This window comes from Oncorhynchus kisutch, linkage group LG7 (assembly GCF_002021735.2).
Source record: "Oncorhynchus kisutch isolate 150728-3 linkage group LG7, Okis_V2, whole genome shotgun sequence".
Taxonomy (NCBI): Eukaryota; Metazoa; Chordata; class Actinopteri; order Salmoniformes; family Salmonidae; genus Oncorhynchus; species Oncorhynchus kisutch.
Genome location: NC_034180.2, coordinates 50,937,508 through 50,943,523, shown reverse-complemented (window position 1 = coordinate 50,943,523; position 6,016 = coordinate 50,937,508).

Genomic DNA, 6,016 nt, shown 5'->3' with positions numbered 1-6,016 from the left:
CAGTCAGTGGAATTAGTATCAGAACCAGTCAGTCAGTGATATTAGTATCAGAACCAGTCAGTCAGTGGAATTAGTATCAGAACCAGAATAAAACTAGAATTACAGTACAGTAATCAATACAATATGTTACTGTAAACTCACGGAAACAAAAGTAATTACTGTAAAATGACAGTGCAATAGTAAACAAATATAGTATGGTAAGGGATTGTAAGGGATGGGGTGGATGGTTTATGGATCCCGCCTTCTCTAAGGGTTTGGCAACATCACCTCATCCACATCACAAGCCATGTCATCCCTGGCTAGGCAATGTGGAAAATATTGCCGTGCCATTAACCAACCCTGGACTGACCCCCACCTCAATGGTTCTGCATGCCTCTTCCATTGCTCTCAGAAAAGGCAGGCAGGCCTGTGGTTGTCGGTAAATTTATAAATAAATATGATAAAATAAATTAAACTTTCCAACGCCAAGCCGAAAAATAATTCCTCAGTCGGATTGAGAAATGGGGAATAAAGGGGACAAGTACACAACAGTGAAGTTATTGTGGTTGGTGAACCAGTCAGTCAGTGTGGTTGGTGAACCAGTCAGTCAGTGTGGTTGGTGAACCAGTGGTTGTTGAACCAGTGGTTGGTGAACCCTACACCAACTGTGTGGGGTGGCAGGGTAGCCTAGTTGTTAGAGCGTTGGACTAGTAACCGGAAGGTTGCATGTTCAAACCCCCGAGCTGACAAGGTACAAATCTGTCGTTCTGCCCCTGAACAGGCAGTTAACACACTGTTCCTAGGCCGTCATTGAAAATAAGAATTTGTTCTTAACTGACTTGCCTAGTTAAGTAAAGATAAAAAATAAAATTGTGGATGGTGAACCAGTCCCTGACCAGAGCAGCCCGGTGGAAACTAACATTATCCCAGACGACAACAAACCTGGGCTGCTCTGGTCCGTCCTGTACAACTGCATTATGTAGTGAATCCAAAACTATGATAATGTTTGCAGTATTGTAGGGACCGAGGGTGCCATGGTGATGGAGAACTCCTTGCAGACTAATGGCAGCACACAAGGTGATATTTCTTCGGCGCTGCCCAGGGACATTCACAACGGCTCTTTGTCCTATAACATTTCGGCCCTGATGCATGGTTTTAGATTGAATCCAACTTCCTCAATGTAAAGGAACTCATGAGGCTGTGCAGCTTCATCAAAGTTCACGACTCTCTGTAACAGAAAATACATACACACACGTACCGTGAATACGGTGTAACTCAAAACACAGGACTACAATGTCGACATTTTCACACAAGGATGGGGGTGGGGGGGGGGGGTGGTTTGGGTTGGGTCAGATACATTCAGTCAAAACTACAAGCAGGTGCATCCACAGACATTTTCCTCCAAAACAGAAGAGCTCATCTGTGGCCTGTTATAGTGCTAAAGCTCTGATTTCTAAGTGAACAATGCAGCAACTAGTGTTTACACCTGTGAGGAGTGGGTGTGGCCAGTTGGTGTATAGAGCTTGACATTGTGATTGGTGTTGCTTTCCAAAGAGACCAAAAATATATTTTACATTTGAATGTTGTGCCTAATGTAGAGAACAGTGTGTAGTGATTTGCGAAATGTGTGATATAGAATTGAAAACTGAGTGTAAAGCAGGAATTGTGCTTGCAATTTTACAGACTTGGTTCAGGGATTTGGTTCAAGAGTTCCAGGTTTCGGTGATTGCGTTTCAAGTTGTAATTTTAGAGTGTAAACAATTGGGAAAACTGTATGGATCCTTGTAGCGACTCTGGACTCTGCCTCCCTCATCGTCAGGCCATGATTTACTATAACACGGTCCACCAAAGTGGCCCTAATGTCGTCTGAAATATGTCTCCGTCTATTGCCTGGTCCACTTCTTTGTTCTTGTCCTCGTCATCCTCCTCCCACTCCTCCTCTCTCTTCCTCTACCTCTTCCTCTCGCTCTCACTGCCTCCATGTTGGCAAAGTTCTCACAAAAGAGGTGAGCTTACATGAGGTATATTTGTAGTGGTAAGGCTCAGACTAATTGGTGTTCAATTACTGTAGAAATGTTTTCATGTGTGTGTGTGTGTGTGTGTGTGTGTGTGTGTGTGTGTGTGTGTGTGTGTGTGTGTGTGTGTGTGTGTGTGTGTGGGTGTGTGTGTGTGTGTGTGTGTGGGTGTGTGGGTGTGTGTGTGTGTGTGTGTGTGTATGTGTGTGGGTGTGTGTGTGTGTGTGTGTGTGTGTGTGTGTGTGTGTGTGTGTGTGTGTGTGTGTGTGTGTGTGGGTGTGTGGGTGTGTGTGTGTGTGTGTGTGTGTATGTGTGTGTGTGTGTGTGTGTGTGTGTGTGTGTGTGTGTGTGTGTGTGTGTGTGTGTGTGTGTGTGTGTGTGTGTGTGTGTGTGTGTGTGTGTGTGTGTGTGTGTGTGTGTGTGTGGGTGTTGCCAATTCCAAGTATGTTTTGCATTTTGAATAGAATTGTTTTCCCAAGAGATTGTCTAATGTTAGAAACAGTATGTAGTGTTTTGCAAATGTGTTGCAAACAAAATACAAAGCAGTAAACTGTGTTAGTATTTTTTTGGTGCCTTTGTTTAAGGCATGGCTACAAAAGTTAAGGTTTTGTCTAAGATTAAGACTAGATCTGAGACTTTTCAGTGTGTAAAGCAATCTGCAAAAACTATAAATCACAGTATCTCTCAAATAAAAAGCCTGCAGAGATAACGCGATGATTAAAACCTCTCTAGGGTACGTGGGAACGGTAGGGTTGTGGGAATGTTTTTCTATAGTCAGACTGATGTAACTGAATTATTATATTTTTATCTTCCAGTGAAATTGCAGAGCTCCAAATTTAAAAAAAAAGAAATACTGATTTATAAAAATTCAGAAAACATACAAGTGTTAAACATAGGTTTAAAGATGAACTTCTTGTGAATCCAACCACTGTGTCAGATTTCAAGAAGGCTTTACGGCGAAAGCATACCATGTGATTATTTGAGAACATCGCCCAGCAGGCAAATCATTACAAACAGTAACAGCCAAGTAGAAGAGTTACACAAGTCAGAAATAGAGATAAAATTAATCACTTGCCTTTGATGATCTTCATATGGTTGCACTCAGAAGACATTCATTTACTCAATAAATGTTTTTTTTGTTCGATAAAGTCTCTCTTTATTTCCTACAACCTCTGTTTTGTTGCGCGTTTTCTTCAGTAATCCACAGGCTCAAACGCAGTCACAACAGGCAGACAAAATTTAAATTGTATCCGTAAAGTTCATAGAAACATGTCAAACGATGTTTATATTCAATCCTCATGTTGCTTTTAGCCTAAATGATCGATAATATTTCAACCGGACAATAACGTTGTCAATATAAAAGGTAAACAAGAAAGGCACTCTCTCTGGTCGCGCGCATGAAAAAGCTCTGTGACACGGCAGGGTCCACTCATTCAGACTGGTCTTACTCCCTCGTCTTTCAGAATACAAGCCTGAAACAATTTATAAAGACTGTTGACATCTAGTGGAAGGCATAGGAACTGCAATTTGAGTCCTAAGTCAATGGATACTGTAATGGCATTGAATAGAAAACTACAAAAAAGTTTTTGCCTGCCAAATCAGTTATGTTATACTCACAGACATTATTGTAACAGTTTTGGAAACTTTAGAGTGTTTTCTATCCAAATCAGGGCCTGTGTAGCAGGCAGTTTACTTTGGGCACGCTTTTCATCCAGAGGTGAAAATAGTGCCCCCTACCCTAGAGAAGTTAAAAGCATCACTTATCCCATTCTTCTCAGTTATGATGCTAGTCAGACAGAAGTTGCTTCGGGCAGGGAAAGAGAAGAATTTGTACGCTTCAGTGCGTTTACTGTTTTCCAAAAACGTTGTAGAATCACCAGCAGAGTCAGAGATAGAGCTTAAAAAGTAGCTTGATTTAGCTTTCTCATATAACTAGGCAAGTCAGTTAAGAACAAATTCTTATTTACAATGACAGCCTACCGGGGAACAGTGGGTTAACTGCCTTGATCAGGGGCAGAAAAACAGATTTTTTTTACCTTGTCAGCTCAGGGATTTGAACTTGCAACCTTTACAGTTACAAGTCCACCACTCTAACCACTAAGCTACCTGCCAATAGCACATCTGGTTCTCAATTGTTCTGAAAGATTGACAGTCCCACTACAGAGTCAGTTTTCTGTGCTTTGGCCTTGGCCTGATTTCTCTTCTGAATGAAGCTCAGATCAGATTAAAACATTAGTTTTAGAGTTGCAGATCAAGTCAGTCTTTCCGCAGTCTGCAGTGTTACGTTGCTGGTTCTATGTAGCCTATTACAAGTAAGTATCATGAACTCAGAGTCAGAATGATTCATTTAAATATTTACACATGAACATGTTCGCCAGTCTAATTGCCACGCTAATTGGTTTACATAAGACCACTATGGAAGGAATTTAAAAGGTAATTTAGTCCCCCCAAGAAGTAGTCATAACATGAAATAGCAAGAAGGACCCAAGATCCTGACTGAAAGGTAATTTCCACTGTTAGGCTGTACAAGATAAGACACGGGAAGTCTCAGGGATCCATCAGGAAAGAACTCCATGATAAGAGGAATGGTGACTGAAGCATTGCTGTACAGGAAGTTACACATCTGATGTTGTGTAACATAATATTGTTTCAACTTAATGGTGCACTTTTTAGTCCTAATGTAAATGTAACAGTAACCATGCCACAAGATGCTGAAGAATGAGGTTGGAGAAATGTTGACCTCTCTCAAATGAGGGTTGGGGTAATAGGGGGGTGGGGTGATAGTGCTGATTTACAAGCCCTCGTTGGACGTTTATTCAACTGTTCAACATGTGCTCCAACTCGTCTTCGGAAGTTACCCAGCAGTATGTAGAAAGAGGAGAACTGAGAGGCTCCACACTACAGGAAACATATTGAGTTGTCCAGCATTCAGTCGTATTGAGTTGTCCAGCATTCAGTCGTATTGAGTTGTCCAGCATTCAGTCGTATTGAGTTGTCCAGCATTCAATCGTATTGAGTTGTCCAGCATTCAGTCGTATTGAGTTGTCCAGCATTCAATCGTATTGAGTTGTCCAGCATTCAATCGTATTGAGTTGTCCAGCATTCAATCGTATTGAATTGTCCAGCATTCAGTCGTATTGAATTGTCCAGCATTCAGTCGTATTGAGTTGTCCAGCATTCAGTCATTTTTAGGCTTTGTCAGTGCTGTTCTGATGCTGCAATAACAATCAGCATGAGGGACAGACAACATGGGTGGATGTTTCAGTAACTGTCAAATTTCCCCCAAATAATACAATGTTATTGTCCAATAATGCAACGTTATTGTCCAGAGAAAGCACATTTACTGTAGATGACTGTATCTCTAGATGCAGGGACAACAAGTTATTTGACTCCAATCCATCTCAATCTCCATGCTATTTAGGTAGTAAACATTTTGTCCTGAACGAGAGGATTGGGGTGAGAGGAGACTGAGAGGGGCGTAAGGCGAGCTGTCCAGAATGAGACCAAGAGAAGCACCCACAGCAGTACTCCATCTAGAGGTAGGTCATTTTATACTGTGGAGACGTGAAGCAGTACTCCATCTAGAGGTAGGTCATCTTATACTGTGGAGATGTGAGGCAGTACTCCATCTAGAGGTAGGTCATCTTATACTGTGGAGACGTGAGGCAGTACTCCATCTAGAAGTAGGTCATCTTTTTCTGTGGAGACGTGGCAATACTCCATCTAGAAGTAGGTCATTTTATACTGTGGAGACGTGAGGCAGTACTCCATCTAGAAGTAGGTCATCTCTTTCTGTGAAGACGTGGCAATACTCCATCTAGAAGTAGGTCATTTTACACTGTGGAGACGTGAGGCAGTACTCCATCTAGAAGTAGGTCATTTTATTCTGTGGAGATGTGTGGCAGTACAACATCTAGAGGTAGGCCATCTATTCTGTGGAGATGTGTGGCAGTACAACATCTAGAAGTGGTAATCTTATTCTGTGGAGACGTGTGGCAATACAACATCTAGAAGTAGGTAAT